This window comes from Thamnophis sirtalis, unplaced genomic scaffold (assembly GCF_051295495.1).
Source record: "Thamnophis sirtalis isolate CommonGarterSnake01/CBP01778 unplaced genomic scaffold, rThaSir2_p1.2 scaffold_2, whole genome shotgun sequence".
Lineage (NCBI taxonomy): Eukaryota > Metazoa > Chordata > Lepidosauria > Squamata > Natricidae > Thamnophis > Thamnophis sirtalis.
Window position 1 is genome coordinate 119,548,655 of NW_028261382.1, and position 18,084 is coordinate 119,566,738.

The 18,084-nt window shown below is 39.1% G+C and overlaps 1 pseudogene; it reads right to left on the minus strand.

Annotated features, from left to right (window-relative positions):
- Nucleotides 1-18,084, minus strand: part of LOC148049145 (uncharacterized) — a 58,130-nt pseudogene that overhangs the window by 29,333 nt on the left and 10,713 nt on the right.

Sequence of the window (18,084 nt, forward strand, 5' to 3'; positions counted from 1 at the left end):
AAAACAAAACAAAATAAAAAACCCACAAGAAAACTTTTCTTAAAAAGAAATAGGAAGGGCTACTTAGCTTGTAAACAGCTGAATAAGAACTATTTGTTCAAAATTTTTCTATACAGTTTTTCTCAAAAGCAATATTGAGGTGAATTTGGAAGGGAAATCTCTGGGGAACTTTGAGAGAAATTAAAAGAACATAGCAATATTTCTTGAAGTAAAAGTTGAAATTTCCCTTGAGTCAAGCTTAATTTCTGATGACTTCATAGATATGACAATATTGTTTTCAGGGCAACAATATAGAAGTGATTTGCTGTTATCCTTTCCTGCATTTTTTTATTTTCCCAGTTAAACCTACCACCTGAGGTTTTATGGTCTCCTGTAGAAGTAAAATCAGTTTTTCAAGACCAGCCAAAGTTTCTAGATCCTGTTGCTTCCTGTGTGGCTAATCCAGAATGCAAGTTATTGCCCAGAATGTCTGTTAATGTATAAGCAGATATAAATATAGATACATATAATAGTACAGAGGTGGTTTGCCACTGCATTCTTCCCAGACTAATCTATTGGATGTTTTGATAGTTCCCTATCCAAGTATTAATCAGTTCTAAGCCATGAGTATCAAAAAAGGACACCTTTAGATAATTTTAATAGCTCTGTGCACATCTAATGACTGTGTTTGGAGGCAATTCCACTAATTTTGTTATAATGGGTCACACACTCCCTTTTCTGAAAATCTTGGTGCTTAATTAAGGTTTACAAGTTTAAAAGCTTTTCAGCAAGGCAGTTTTTTTTTAAAAGAGAGAGAACAAAAATGATAGACAACATCTCCATTCTTATCCTCTATCAGTTTGGCTTAGATGTTCTAACATTTTTGAAGAAATGAAATGTTACTACATATTTGTAGTAAAGGACTATAAAATGCAAGATAACTTTATTTAGATTGATAATAATAGAATGGAATGGAATGGAATGGAATAGAATAGAATGGAATAGAATGGAATAGAATGGAATAGAATGGAATAGAATGGAATAGAATGGAATAGAATGGAATAGAATAGAATAGAATAGAATAGAATAGAATTCTTTATTGGCCAAGTGTGGTTGGACACACAAGGGATTCATCTTTGGTGCTCTCAGTGTACATAAAGAAAAATAAAATACATTCATAAAGAAAAAGAAGATACAACAATGATAGTCATAGGTAAGCAATCAAATTATACTAATAAAGCAATAGAAATTGAAAGGATAAAAGCAACATGGTTATAGTCATAAGTGGGAAGAGATAGGTACTAGGAAGGAAGAGAATAATAGTAATACAGTCTTAGTAAATAATTTGACAGTGTTCTGAGAATTAGTTGTTAAGCAGAGTGATGGCATTCCGGGGGGAAAAAACTGTCCTTGTGACTATTTGTTCTGGTGTGCAGTGCCCTATAGCGTCGTTTAGAGTTGAAACAATTTATGTCCAGGATGTGAGGGGTCTGTAGATATTTTCCCAGCCCTCTTTTTGACTCATGTGGTATACAAGTCCTTAATGGAGGGCAGGCTGGTAGCAACATAAGAACATCTCCAAATCAGTGTCTATGGAGATTCTCAGTCATCCATGTCATGGTTGTCCCAAAGGTGCTTTTTCAAGAGGCAACTAGACATTCTGGTTTTTTTTTTTTTTTTTTTGCAGCTGTTTCACTTCTCATCCAAGAAGTTTTTTCAGTTCTTGGATGAGAAGCAAAACATTTTCAAAGGAAAAAAAAACTCAGAAAATCCAGTTGCCTCTTGAAAAAGCAGCACCTTTGGGAGAGATCCAAATCAAGGTTTAAGGGGGGAAAAAGTTTCATTTTCATCTGCAGCAGAAAACCAGAGAGAGTAAAGCATTATTCCTCCACCCAACTTACTATCAGTCTCCTTTTATGCTGGTGAAGGTGGCAGTATCTTGAACTCAAGAGAGAGATAAATGTGGGAGAGCTGTTATTTCAAGGAGACTGATTTTATGATAAAAAATTCCTCCTGCTCCATTTTGGATGCTGAATGGAGTGCAACATGGATTGCAACATCACCGTGCTCTAAACGATGTAACTATGTGTAACTATGCAATTTGTAGGATAATTACAGTCTCCAAGGACACAGGTTTCAAGCGTAGTTGTTTTAACAGAGGCCAGGAAAAATAAAGTTAAATATAGCTCTGTGTGCTTCCTTAAGAATAAAGATGAATCTTGTCACCCTTTTATAAGTCAAAGCATAGATTCAGGAAGTATAGCCTTCAAGGATAATTGATTTGATTACAAGAATAGATTTTTATTACACAGTATAAATATAAATTGGGAACTTCCCTTGGCACATTCTTTCAAACAGAAAAAGCCAAGGCAGTCCTAGGCTGCATTAACAGAGGGATAAAATCAAGATCGTGTGAATTATTAGTACCACTTTATATTGCCTTAGTTGGACCACACTTGGAATATTACATTCAGTTTTAGCCAATATGATATAAAAAATATGTGGAGACTCTAGAAAGAGTGCAGAGAAGAGCAACAAAGATGAATAGGTGAGTGGAGGCTAAAATACATGAAGAATGGTTGCAGGAACTTAATATGTCTAGTTTAATGAAAAGACAGACTATGAATGACATGATAGCAGTGTTCCAATATCTCAGGGGCTGCCACAAAGAACAGTAGGACAAGAAGCAATGGATGGAAATTAATCAAGGAGAGAAGCAACCTAGAACCAAGGAGAAGTTTCCTACCAGTTAGACAATTAATCAGTGGAATGACTTGCCTCCAGAAGTTGTGGGTGCTTCATCACTGGAGGTTTTTAAAAAGAGATTGGACAACCATTTGCCTGAAATTGTATAGCAGGGATATCAAACTGCCAGCTCATGAGCAGTAGCACAGCTTTTTGCAGTTCCGCTGATGTTATTGCAGGAAGCTGCAATTTGTTGATGTATCTTGTAAAATTCTTGGACATGGTGCCAAGTGCCCCGATGACAATGGGTGTCACTGTTACATGCTTCATCCATAGCCATGTAGTTTCGACGGCCAGGTCATAATATTTTATTATTTTTTCTAGTTCTTTTTCTTTGACTCTGGCATCTCCAGGAACAGCAATATCAATAAACTGTACACTTCAGCCCTCTACAACCGTGATATCTGGCATGTTGTGCTCCAAATGACGATCTATTTGTATTCGAAAGTCCCACAAGATCTTCAACTTCTCATTTTTGATAACTTTTTCCACTTTATGTTCCCATGACATTCTAGATACAGGTAAATCATATTTTTTACATAATGACCAGTGGATTAATTTAGCAACTCAGTCATGTCTACCTTTGTAATCAGTTTGTGCAATTTTGCTGCATTCACATATTAAATGTGAAACACTTTCGACTTCGTTATTGCAAAGTTGGCAGTTTGGGTTGTCAGTGGATTTTTGTATCTTTGCTTTCAGCAGTTCAGCGGTTCAAATTCCTAGCACCGCAAAACAGAGTGAGCTCCCATTATTTGTCCCAGCTTCTGCCAACCTAGCAGTTCGAAAGCACGTAAACATGCAAGTAGAAAAATAGGAACCCTTTGGTGGGAAGCAGTGGTGGGTTTATACCACGCGCTCATGTGCACTGCTTCTACGCATGTGCAGAAGCATCTGGGCAGGTGAGTGGAGCCTCCCTCTGCTGCCACTACTGGTTCAGCCGGGAGCAACTCACCTCTGGTGGGAAGGTAACAGCATTCCGTGTGCCTTCGGCATTTAGTCATGCCAGCCACATGACTGCGGAGACACCTTTGGACAAAGCTATATCTTTGACTTTGAAATGGAGATTAGCACTGCCTCCTAAAGTCGGGAACGACTAGCACATATGTGTGAGGGGAACCTTTACCTTTACCTATTATAATTATTATTCCCAGGAAAAGTGATGGAAAATTCAAACCTTTTTTATTTTATTTTAAAGAACATGCATTCTGTTTTGTTCCATTTCAGCCTCTCCCTCCTTTTTATTTGCCTTCCATCTGTATTAATATTTGTAAGCAGCTCCAAGCATGATTTTGTTGTTGTTGTTGTTGTTGTAAAATAACATTTTGAATTCACTTTTCCTAATGTCAAGCTTTCGGAAAGCCATTTTTCAATATTATAACGTAGTCTCGATCATCCATTTCTACAGTGTACATATTTTGTATGGATTTCTTGAGGCAAAATACTGAAATGCATCTTCTCTTGCTTTCCTCTGCACTCCTTGTTCCTTAATACACAAATGAGGTCTGAAGCCGGGGTACTCAAATAGAAATTCTGATGTAGCTAATTTCTCATCTGTGACTGCAGTAAAAAGTAAATAAATAAATAAAACTGGCTACAATGTTACTGCATTCTGTTGTTTTATTTTGCATAAATCCATACAGATTTTCCTTGAGTGCACATATTATAAAAGAATGTAATAAATCCCCAATTCTCTTCCTTGCTGTCTTTTAGTAAATTTTAGTAAACAGTAGCAGATCAGACATTTTGTATTCTAGAGGAGAAAAACCCTTAATTTTGGAGTGTCGGAGAAAGGAAATATGCTGATTTGACGTCCTTTTCACATAAAAACACAATGGACAATGCAAACCAGTATGGTCCTAATGTAATATTATTTTAATTAATCTTTATTTTATATTATTCTGCAAATATGATGTACCCTTTGAGGAATGCGGATTTCTGAGTTCTTTTGTGCCACTCAAACAATTGCAAGTTATTGTTATTTTAAAAAACCACTGAGAGGAAGGGACGGAGGGAGGAAGAAAGGGAGGGAGGGTAGAAAGTTAGCACCCACCCCTCTCCTAGAAAAATGAAATATTCTGGGAAATATTAAAGAGGCAGAATATTATATTTTCCCTAAAGAGAAACATGTGCCTAAAGACATGCATTCAGAGCCAGAGCTCCCTGCCCACTCCCCCCAGCAGATATTTTGGTGCTAATCTATCTACAAGGCAAAGGCTGGGCCATCTTATCTACAAAACAAAAGACATGGCCCTCCGGTCATGATAGGATTAACCTTCACTCAAGATCCAAAACAGGACAAAGTCATTAAGCCATAATAGGAATTGCCCAAAGTCCCTGCATTACATCATTACCCAGAAAGATTCAACAAGGTGTGGGACTCAAGACAACCTACAGAGTTACCTCTACATGACCCCGTGGGAGTCTGACAACCAATCAGAGTACATTTCTTACACAGGAACATGAAGATCCAAGGTGGGGCCCAAGAGAGGGTATAAATCTCTCTCCCTCTCTCATCCATGTGTTCATTTTTCCCAGGACCGAAAAAGCCCATGTTGTCCTCTCCCCTATTAAAGCCATCCTTCCAAGCAGTCTACATGTTTCCAGGGTCTTTCTCCCCACTTAGAAATGAGCCCACATGGACATTTCTTCCAACAGAAAGAAGGAAGGAAGGAAGCACCAATACACTGCCTGAAAGCCCATTTTCAATAGGTAAAACTGTGGGATCAATGCAGTGGTGTATTCTGGACCCCGTGCAACTGGCCTGGCATCCACCAATGACTGCGCGCAGCACACACATGCATCCTTACTTCTTGAAATACCTCCGCAAGCCTCCGCAAGCCTCCAGCTGCTCGGTGGAGCATCGTACTGGTGCTGTGCGCTCCATGCAGTGCGTGGAAACGCCAAAGATCTCAAATATAGGTAAGGAGCTTGGGCGGGCAGGCGGGCTCTCCGGAGCACTGTACATGGTACCCAGTGCTCCGGGCAGGCACCGGTACACCCGAACCAGGGCGTACCACCTGCAACCCACCACTGGATCAATGGCAATCTTCATCCAGAATAATATTTCCTCCCACAAAGTCTGCAGGTGAAGTGAAAACGTGTAATTTTCTTCTTCCACCCCCACCCCCATGGCTTATTAGGTGCATTCTTGCAAAACATTGCAAAGCATTGCAAAACATCTTTATGTGGAAGCTTTTAATTCTGAATGGCACTTTTAATCTATTCTCTTTCACTTGCAATCAGCTGAGCGATTTCAAAGAAACCTCAAGTTGGAAGTCAAATCCCCAGACTTTCAGCATAGCAAACAAAACAAACCAGAATTCATCAGCATATGAAGGGGAAAAAATCACATTTGGTTTGCCTGAATGACAATGCAGTAAGACCACACCCAGAACACTGCATCCAGTTTTGATCATCACATTATGAAAAAGATGTTGAGACTAAATAAAGAGGTTTAGGGACCTGGAGATGAAAACATATGATGAACCGTTGCAGGAACTGGGTATGGCTAGTCTAGTGAAAAGAAGGACCAAGGAAGACATAGCAGTATCCCAATATTTGAACACAAAGAAGGGGATCAATTTATTTTCCAAAGCACCTGAAGGCAAGACAAGAAATGAGATATGGAAACTAATCAAAGGGAGATCCAACCTAGAACTTAGAACAAATTTCCTGACAGTGAGAACAATGAACCAGTGGAAAAGCTTGCCTTCAGAAATTGTGGGTGCTCCATCACTGGAGACTTTTAAAGAGAGACTGACTAGCCACTTGTCTGAAATGGTATAGAGAAGTGGTGTCAAACTCAAGGCCTTGGGGCCAGATCCGGCCCATGGGGTGCTTACATCTGATCAGTGGTGGATTTCAAAAATTTTTAGAACCTCTTCTGTAGGTGTGGCCTGCTTTGTGGGAGTGGCTTGCTGGCCATGTGACTGGGTGGGAGTGGCTTGTCGGCCATGTGACTGGATGGGTGTGGCCAACTTATAAAATATGGGGAAACTCACTTAACAATGCTCTTGCTTAGCAACCAAAATGTTGGCTCAGAAACTCTGGCATTTGAAGCACGCAAGTCTTAAAGCTGTCAATTCTTTAGAATTTTCATAAAAAATAATGTTTGTGATAAATTTTAATTGATTGTTGGAAATGGAGTTAGGAAGGAAGGAAGGAAGGATTGCTTCTGCAACGGACCATGGAAGACAAAATTGGATAATAGAGGATGGGAGGGGGAGAGGGAGAAAGAGAAAAAAACCTGGCCTTCAAATAAATGAATCTCCTTTTGTTTGGGAAGTTTTTCATTTTTCCCTTTCAAATGTATTCATAAATATACATTCTTATAATTGCTATTTAACCTTTGTCTATTCATCATTAATCTCTATAATTATTTTTACAAGTGTGTGTGTGTGTGTGTGTGTGTGTGTGTGTGTGTGTGTGTTTTGGGGCACTTTCTTCCCATTCCATGTTTCCATCTTATTTTGCAACAGCCTTGCTCCTTCTATCTTCTCAACCTCCCTTCTCTGTCTTCTTCTTTCCTCCTCTCCTTCCTCCTTTCTTCTTCCCTCTCTTTCCTCCACTCCTCCTCCCTTTTCCTCCTTCTTACCCTCTCTCCTACTCTTAATTCCCCACCCTTACTTCCTTTGCTTTACACTTTCCCTCCTCATCAGCCCTCCTACATCCATGATGGCAAACCTATGACATGTGTGCCCAAAGTGGTACACAGAGCCATGTTGCCTGGCGCATGTGGCCCCACCTATTGGTTGCATGCATGCATGACAATCAGCTGGCCTTTGTGGGCAGGGCAGTGCCAGAAAATGAAAGAGCTGGCCTTCCAGTGTCTGCGTTTGCATGCGCACCAGCCAGCTCATTGCCGCATGTGCGTGCATGCCAGAAACTGGAAGAGGATCTGCCTGGTGCACAAGCACATGCCGACATGCACACTGGGGAGTTCCTCTTCTGGGTCGCATTTCTGATGAGTTCACTCAGGGCCAAAAAGGTTTGCCATCACTGTCCTTACACCATTCCTGAGTAAATCCTCTTTCACGAATTAAATGAGAACAGTAGAAAAATGCAAGAGAAATATTTCTACAGTGTTAATCTTCTTTCCAGATTTCCCTACCCAAAACCACTCTTGAAGATTGACTAAATATTACATTACTTTAAAAAGCTTCCCCATTCAAGTATATACACCTGCCACATGCATCTGCTACTTAAATGATGGAAATTACATGGGAAAGTAAAAATTCCACTCCCCGAGTGAAATGTACTTTCCTCAAACTTTGACCCCAGACGTGCTTCTAAATGTTGTAATTTAATGAAAGTGTGAGAAGGGGGACATTATCAAATATAGGAGCTCTATTCGGTATGCGCTTACAGCTAAGGATCCAACAAGGTCTACTTTTAATCATTATCATTATATTCTGCATTTATAGGTACACCAATCATGTTCTTTTCTTTCACAATAATCAGCATTTTGCAATGCATAGAAAACTGTTTGAAGTGAGAGTATCCATATTTTTCAGAGAATAAGAAGCTTCGAAGTATAAGACACACCTACCTTTTGGGGAGGAAAACAAGAAAAAAAATCTGCCTCTGCCTCCCAGCAATTTACTTCCTTCCAGCAAACAGCCAGTTTTAGCCTGATTACCACAAGGGAAAAAATCTGCCTCCCAGCAGAAATCCCAGCCTCCTTGCAGAAGACAACCAACAGCCTGTTTCAGTTTCAGTTTAGCCTGATTAGCACAGGGGGGAAAAAAATCTGCCTCCCAGCAGAAATCCCAGCTTCCTTGCAGAAGACAGCAAACAGCATGTTTCAGTTTCAATTTCAACATAGCCTGATTAGCACAAGCAGCTGATTGTCAGTTGGATCATCCTCCCCATAATCAGCTGTTTCAGGCTGCAGGTATTGTCATAGCCTATTGCTGCTTCCGTGAGCCCCATTTTCTGTCTGTTCCGGGTGGCAGGGATCAGAATGGGCAGAAAATGAGGTGCATGGAAGCCGAAAACAGGGTGAGGGAAGGTGGCTATAGGCAATGGCAATCCCTGCAGCCTGAAACAGCTGATGGTTGGGAGGCCAATCCAACTGACAATCAGCTGCTTGTGCTCATCAAGCTGGGCTGAAACTGAAGCCGAAACTGGAACAGGCTGTTTGCTGTTTGCTGCAAACAGGCAAATTGCTGGGAGGCAGAAGTGGGGCAGTGGGTGGGTGGGACAACATTCCGTGTTTAAGACCCACCCAAATTTTCACCCTTTATTAAGGGGGGAAAGTGTGTCTTATACTCCAAAAAATACAGTATACATTTCTTGGTTCATGATGTAGTGTATATAGTCACCCTATGCACAAAATGGCCTTGAAAAAAAATGAACTTCCATACACAATGATCCTAATAAGATCATTGTGTATGATGAGCCGAGGTGGCGCAGTGGTTAAATGCAGCACTGCAGGCTACTGCTAGATCAGCAGTTCAGCGGTTCAAATCTCACCGGCTCAGGGTTGACTCAGCCTTCCATCCTTCCGAGGTGGGTAAAATGAGGACCCAGATTGTTGGGGGCAATATGCTGACTCTCTGTAAACCGCTTAGAGAGGGCTGAAAGCCCTATGAAGCGGTATATAAGTCTACTGCTATTGCTATTGCTAATAATAAAGAAAACAGTCTATTATTCATTTTTTAAAAATAGAACCCAAATATTTACCACAATCTTCTGTCCTGAGAGAAAGGCCAATACATGACAAGCTAGCATTTCAGAAAATCAGCATGGTATTTCTAGGTAAAAGCCCACCAGAGCATCAGAGGCCTATAGAATCCATCTTGTACAATTCACTTTCTTTTCCTCTGATACCAAAAGCCAGAGATCAGAATTCATTGAACCAACCTGAAGAGCAAGGTCTGCTTATATTCCAAGAGAAGCAGTGAGCCTTAATAAAATTACTTCCTTTGTTGTGCTAAAAAGGTGATCCTGATAGGGGTAGCTATGTTATTCTTGTTAACCATCCAAGCATGATTCCTTTTATGTCTTATCTGCCCAAAGCTAGTTTAGATTATTTCCCAGAAACTCCTTCTATCATTCATCAAGACACAGACTTTGGTTCTATTTAGGGTCACTTCACATTACACTGACTTCTCATCTTAAAGGCCTAAAAATGAGGGGGAAAATATTGAAGTTCAAAAAAAAACAACCATAATCATTTGTTTCCTCTTACAGACCTTGAAATTTTCTTAACGCCTGAAGCATTCTGGGCTCACACAAAGTTTAACTTCTAAATGAGAACTTCAGTTGATCTGCTCAATAAATTTCTGAAACTTCTCATTACTTACTCTGTACTTTGTTACTTTGTGGAGAGGTTTCATATTCCAAAGTCTCATTTTTCAATAAAAGAAACATAATCATCATTGGGGAGTGGCGGCTCAGTGGATAAGATGCTGAACTTGTTGATCAGAAGGTCGGCAGTTCATCGGTTTGAATCCCTAGCACCGTGTAATGGAGTGAGCTCCCGCTACTTGTCCCAGCTTCTGCCAAGCTAGCAGTTCGAAAGCATGTAAAAAATGCAAATAGAAAAATAGGAACCACATTTGGTGGGAAGGTAACAGTGTTCCATGCACTTTTGACGTTTAGTCATGCTGGCCACATGATCAAAGACAGCTCTGGCTCTTCGGCTTTGAAAAAGAGATGAGCACCACCCCCTCGAGTCAGGAACGACTAGCACATATATGTGAGGGGAACCTTTACCCTTTACCTTTAATCATCATAAGGATTGGTGAACTGTAAAGCGTTCTTAATATAGTAATTCCTAACGTGGAGTAGTAAGACATCTATTAATTATCATCATTCTTTGTAATTGTCTGTCTTCACCCCTTGCGGGGAACTGGGAGTATTTTGTAAATTTCAGTGTATTGTATGTCATCTTACATTAGATTTGGAAAGACAGAAATCATTACAAATGAATAGATAAAACATACTTGAAAATCCTGAAATACTTTTGCCGAAAGATGCTTCTGCCACTATCAAACACAATAGAATTTTACTGGAAATAAGATGAAAAGCAGTTAATAGCAGTGTGTATATGATAGACAGGAGCTTCTTTTGTTATGTTTTGGAATATGTATTTATTTACCAAATTAGCACAATTGTTAAACAATAGTTCTTGATTAAAGTTTGATCTCTTTTTCTCTTAGCATTCTGAAATTATTTGCTTTAGTTTTATATAAACACTGGCCATTAGCAGGAAATCTCCATTCATTGGAATATCAAAGATATATATTGTTGATGTATAATCTACCAAGTATGAAAAATAGATGCCATTTTTGACATATGTTACATTTGGCTGCTGCTGTTAAAGAATAGACATTGTATTCTGTCTCGGGTTCTCTGAGTTTAATCATTATTTTTTGCCTTTTTGATCTACCGCCAGCAAACATCAGAACAATCTAAAGCTGGAATGCTCAGGAGGAAATTTTTAAGTTGTTCTGTAAAACAAGACACACATTTTAAATTAGAAGTATAATTAATATTTAAAAATGAGAGAAATCTTCCCTTCTGTGACTCTACATATAGAGAAAGAGTGCACAATGTGTACACATGCAACTTGAGATATTAGATTGAGTTTTACACACACATAACACACACACACACACACTGTATTTTCATAAAGACACATACAAGAAGAGAGGGGGAGAGGGAGAGGGGGAGGGAGAAGGGGAGAGAGAAAGAGAGAAGCTGTTCTACTGAACTTAGAATTGATGGGCAGATCTTCTGGAAAATATCTTCTAAGCTAATTTGAGACCTGGCAATATGTCAATGTAAGTGATGAACAGACATATGGCAGAAAATAAAATATGCAGCTTCTTTAATGAGTGTAAGATGATTTTCTAGCTCAATCTGCACCTTTTCCCGCTTAGATAATAGTTATCTATAAAAATGAAAAATAACACTGGGCTGGTTTGTTCAAAACTGCTAATGTCAGAACAATCCTTTGGCCACTGTTCCAATATCTCCAGGTATTCAAGATTAAAATGCAGTCTATTTGCCTGCAATTCAAACTTGTATGGGACAGATCAGAAAGCTCAGGTAACATGTCCTAATGTTGTCCAGAAAAATCAATTTGTCCAAGGATATCAGTATTCCAGATGGCCAAGTTCCAGTTTTGCTACTCTCTGTGTAAAATAAACTGGCCTCAGTTGGGAACTGAATTTAATAAATGAACCAGCTGCTTCAAATACTCTGAATTGATGAATGTATACTTGATATCCAGGAATGGTTTCTTTGATACGTCTAATAGATAGAACATGTCAGAAGATTTATCTCAGTCTGGCCACTGTCTTCCATAGCAGGTGTCAGGCTTGGAGTCTATCCTTTTATAGGGCCTCAAGCCTGCCACATATTTTACTGTGGGAAAATGAGAGGGGGGATTGTATGGAGCACGGGAGATATGTAGCCAAAATAACATTCCTTCTCAGAAAGTCAAGGTTGCCTTGTTCCCGCACCTGGACGGATGTGGATGGGAGGAATCTTCCTTTATGGCAAGGACTGATTGTACCATGTGATGGACTTGTGGGTGTTGGGGCAGGGTCTTGAACTTTCAACTGAGTGGGGAAAACCTGGAAGTTTTCAGATTCAGGTTTTCCCAAATGTGCCAAATCACTCTTCTAATAAATTGGAACTTTGAGGAATTACTAGCCTCGGATTGTTATTTGTTTGAGGATACTAATTGGAACCCTGACATTATCCTGAATCTAACAATTCTATTGGCTCCCCTTAATTCTGGGGTGCTGTCCGGGGTGCTGAGTCCCAGCGAAGACAGAGCACAGGAAGACGCTGGCTGGAAGCTATGAGGAGGGAAAATGACAGCAGGTCTATGATACCTGATAATGAGAAACAATATTTGGCATCCTTCAAAATTCCAGTGTTACATTATTCAGATCTCAAAGTTAGAAGAGGGCCTTGTAGTTGGTTGCTTAATGCTGATTTGCTTGACATTTTCAGCTGAGAATTCTCCAAGGGACTTATGTGTGAGAGAATGTGTGATCTTTTTTTTTCATGAGTCCCCCAAATGTTTTTGTTTTTGTCCACTTACCCATTCTTCTTCATTTGTAAAATCTCATGAAAGAAGTGAACCTCTTCTGTAAGTGTGGCCTGCTTTGTGGGAGTGGCTTGCCGGTCATGTGACCGGGTGGGAGTGGTTTGCCAGCCATGTGACCGAGTAGGAGTGGCTTGCCACTCATGTGATTGGGTGGGTGTGACCAACTTGTAAAATGTGGTGAAACTCACTTAACAACGCTCTTGCTTAGCAACCAAAATGTTGGCTCAGAAACTCTGGCATTTGAAGCACGCAAGTCTTAAAGCTGTCAAGTTACAAGATCCGTGCACCCCTAAACCTTTAGGAAAAAAAAACAGGGGTGTTCAAACCTGACAGCTTTAAGACTTGTGGACTTCAACTCCCAGAATTCCTCCTCTCGCTCTTCATCTTGATGATGTGCGGACGGGTGGGAGGAGGGAGCTGGAACCAGTTCTAAATGGCACTGTAGATTTGTGGAACCTCTTCTATAGAAGAGGTGAGAATTGGCAGGAACTCACCCCTGAAGTGAACTCCAGATCTATCCTTTACTGGAAATATAGGAAACCTACCAAAGAGGAAATACATATTTACTGTCTGAACTGTCACCTGCTGCCTGTGCTCTGCAATCATTTTGGTATCAGTCTGCCATGAAACCTGTGGGAGGGGGGAAGGGGGAAGGGGAGCACTTGGGGGAAAGTGAAAGTTAAGAAACTCAAGATACCTGCCTGAGATGATGTTTTAAGGTCGTTCCATGATGAGAAGAATGCAGTATGGCTATTTCTCAAACATCCCACAATCAGTATGGCTATTTCTCAAAACATCTTCTTCAAAATTGATTGGACAATGGAGGACCACTTATGGGAAGTTTGTAAGAGGGGGAATGTTTTCACTTGGAATTTTGGCATGCAAATTTCAAGTCTGGCTTTGCTCTGTTGTAGTTCCCTTGGCTTCTAGCAAACCATAACTTTGTCAACCTGATAGTGATAAGGATCATTTTTATTTAAAAGCCTAAATTGAGTAGGTCTGATATTCAAAATAGGGACATGCTACTCAATATGCATTTCACACAGTTAGAAAAATTGGGAGTCTCTCCATCAAATTATATGATTGAATAGGGTTTGAAACCAACCCTACTTATACTTTTATTCTTTATACTAACCATTATATCATGCTGGCTGTTAACAACTGAAATATTCACTTTCATTGGATGAATCTTTTCTCTCACTTGTATCTTACAATTAACTTACCATTCATGAATGTATTGTACCTTTTCTTTAGTGAACAATTTTTCTTTTGCTGAGGTATTTATAAAATGAATCCATTTTCTGCTTATACAGTAGCTCCCAGCATATTACAGGAATTGCTAGCTTACAAAGTAACCAGATTTGCTCTGCTTTTATTTTGCCCTAGTTAAGATTTCCTACCAAGAGGAATTGAGGCCTCGTGTACTGACCTAATAAAATGATGGAGGAAGCGTGTTGTCTTCCGGGTACCAGAATTCAGGACATGATTGAGAAGCTACAAAGTATCTACAAGGCTTGTTTCACTGTTAATATTGCTTTTTCCCATGTTCTTCAGTCATCATTTCTATCCTGTATGGTATCAGTAAATATAGTAGCAAAGTGGAATACACTTCACAATGGTCAGGATGTTGCTGCTTTTACTCTGGTCAGGATATTCTTGCTCAGTTCTAACCCCAGTAGCTCTTTGATTCTAGAGATTTTAGAATATGAGATTCTAGAAATATCATATTTCATCCAAAGATCTTTCTTACAGGAGTATCACATGCTTGAATAATGCATGAAAGAAGCACTTCTGAGTGAGGCTGAATATCCAAAATATGGAGGGATGGATGGATAAAAAGTTGGTAGATAGACAGACAGACAGACAGCAGACAGACAGACAGACAGGGATTGATGGAGGGAGGGAGGAATGGAGGGATATTGGGTTGGGATGCCATACAGTAAGCATATCTTAAGAATAGAATAGAATAGGATAGGATAGAATAGAATAGAATAAGAAATATGAATAGAATAGAACTTTATTGGCCAAGTGTGATTGGACACACAAGGAATTTGTCTTTGGTGCATATGCTCTCAGTGTACATAAAAGAAAAGATACATTCATCATGAATCATAAGGTACAACACTTAATGATAGTCATAGGCAATAAGCAATCAAGTCATACTAGGAAACAATTAATATAAATCTTAAGGATACAAGCAACAAAGTATAGTTAGTAATATGAATATTTTTCACATTTAATGTAGAAAATATTCAATTTCTAATCAAGAATTCTACCCTTCTACCCATACTGTAATGAATATTTTGTTCAAAATAAAGAGCCGTTGCATGAATAATCCGACAAAATTCCCATTCCCTGTTTTATAGCAGTCCGGTTTATACCAACAATTCATTTTGCAATTAAAACCCCAGGAGACATAAATGTATCTGTATCCAGCAATAGATCTACTTTTCTCATGAATAACGCAACTAAATTGAGGCTGACTAATATTAAGCGACTGTTCATTCTAATATGGTATACACTGGCTGAGAGACTCTTAAAATAAATACTTAATTAGGATGGAAAATCATAGTTCAAAATCTATTTATCAAGGCAATTCCCCCCCCCCCTCAGATTGAGTGGGGAGGGCATTTATAATTTATTCCTTCTTGTAAGGTTGTAAGGTTTCCCAGAATAGGAAGGATTTAAAATTACAATATCATATTATGAAAAACATGGGACTGCATAAAATACATTCATATGGAACTCAGAATCCAGTTTAGAAAGTCCAAATAAAAAAGGAGCGCTATGTATTTTTTCCATTAATTTTCCCCACTTAACTACTTCTTTTCCTCTGTACAAATGTTAAGAAATGTTTCTCAAAAGATGCCAGGATTCATCCTTGTTCAATATTGATACTGTTATAGCCCACGAAATGCAGGGGCCATAAAAACAAATTGGTGAACAACGACAATCTGTAAATAAATTGATTCAATTTGCAAACATGAGGACTAAGGATCCAATCTTCTGCACACTTAACTGGCAGCAAAGCCAGCTAGATGCTGTGGGATTTCTGCATGAATATGCATAGGATGGTGTGGAAGTTTGCGATACACATTTTTAAAAGATTGCTATCATAAAACAGATGGGGAACTGCGTATGTTGCCACTTCTCTCATATAAATTCCTTGCTTATAGAAAACTAGCATTTTTCAAGAGTGCCTATCTTAATATGGTTTCTAATTTTCCCTCTAAAGAGACATTTATTGTAATGTGGAGAATGTCAAAACTTGTGATATGTCCAGATGCGGAATAATACAAAAATGCAGATGCCATAGAGTTTATTTATTTAAAATGTCAGTTGGTCCATATAGTTGGACAGAAGAAGTTAAAATGAACTCAAGACTCTAATACTTGAGTTTTATTTGCTTTAGAACTCTTGAATCAATGATGTAAAATCCAGCTCATTTAGACTGAGTTTCAAATAAATAAATAAATAAAAATACAGAATACAGAATAACAGTGTTGGAAGGGAATTTGGAGGTCTTCTAGTTCAACTCCCTGTTCAGGCAGGAAACCCTATACCATTTCAGACAAATGGTTGTCCAAACTCTTCTAAAAAAATTCCAGTGTTGGAGCATTCCCAACTTCTGGAGGCAAGTTGTTCCGCTGGTTGATTGTTCTCACTGTCATGAAATTTCTCCTTACTTCTAGGTTGCTTCTCTCTTTGATTAGTTTCCATCCATTGTCCTGCCTTCAGGTGCTTTGGAGAATAGGTTGACTCCCTCTTCTTTGTGGAAACTTCTTGGGGGGAAGGTATGTTATTTAAATTCAATTGATTTCTGAAACTTCAAAATCCCACACCACCTATTTGTCTCACCTCTTTGATGGTCTCTACATATTACAGGGGTTAAGCATTCTACATAACATTAGAATTAATGCTCCCCCTCCCTTTGGGGTATAGACAAGACTACTACCATTGAATCTTAAAGCAGTATTGAAACCATTGTTATTACTGGATTGGTATTTTTTAACTGAACTAGAATTGATTTTCTTTTGACTGGTTTAACTGTATTCAAAGCACTCTTGAGAACTTTAAAAGAACGCAGGTAGGATCAGAGTTAGCTATGCTGAACCAAAGATGTGTTAGGGTTAGGGTTAGGGTTAGGGTTAGGGTTAGGGTTGCACAAGACATGGTAGAAATGATAGCGTACAGGTAAGACTGGTCCAGTGCCCGCAATAAGAAAACACTCTGCCTTTAATATCTTATTATTTGTCAGATTTCTTGGGGAATGAAGCATCACAACCAAAATGTTTCTAGGGCCTGAGATTTCTGGGGAAGCACTGTAATTCTATATTGATTTTCTTCTTAACCACTCCTATATTATTGATTATTTTTTCTTTAACTAGGTTTCATGCCTCAAGCTTACCTTGCTAATTACTTCAAATACCCGAAACCAAGCCCCACAAGTTGCTTTCATGCATTTCCATTTTAGCCACCTCACTTAAGATGGATCCTATTTTATTGACTTCCATTGGAATAAGCCTGTGGAGTGCAAGGCTGCCTTACTAATTAGATTGGATATCCGATACTAATTATCTTCCCCTTGTTTCAGGGCATTTCATTTAAGCCAGATTACAATTTAGAAGCACATCCCGCTGTGCCTGAAATAATCAAGCTTGTAAATCTTGTAAGTGAAAGCATCTCACACGGTTGGTCTTATTTCACCCATCATGTCAAAACTGGAGGAGATTCAGAAGTGATTTGTGAAATGGCAGAAGGAATGAATGGGTTATTAGGACAATAAAGGAGATTAATAATCCCCCTGCTTGGGTTTATTAACTGTTTTTATATAGCTAGAACTGTTCAGGATGCTAAACCATGGTTGGTTTTAACTGTGGTTTATTGAATGACCCATAGTGGCCTGGTTCATATGTAACATGAAATTATCAATCAGTGTTTCATAATCATAATGGTTAGGTTAACACCCTAAGCCAACACGGACTGTGACACATTAGTGGGAACATTCAGAATCGGTTTAATGTCAGGGTTCCAAGTAATATACCCGTAGCAAATGTAACTCCAAGGCAGGTAGATTCCTCAAAGAATAGTTTTATTTGGATATATCATATTGGCACGGGCTGGTAAAAACCAACTCTGAATGTTCTCACAGTTTTCACCTAATTAAAAGTAAACGTTTTCCCCCAAACAATCACTCACATGGTCCAATCAAGGTGTTGTCTGGTTGCCTGGAAAGTTCACTCCTCTCTCCGGCCACCTGTAGGAATGTACTTGGTTCCCAGGTGAAA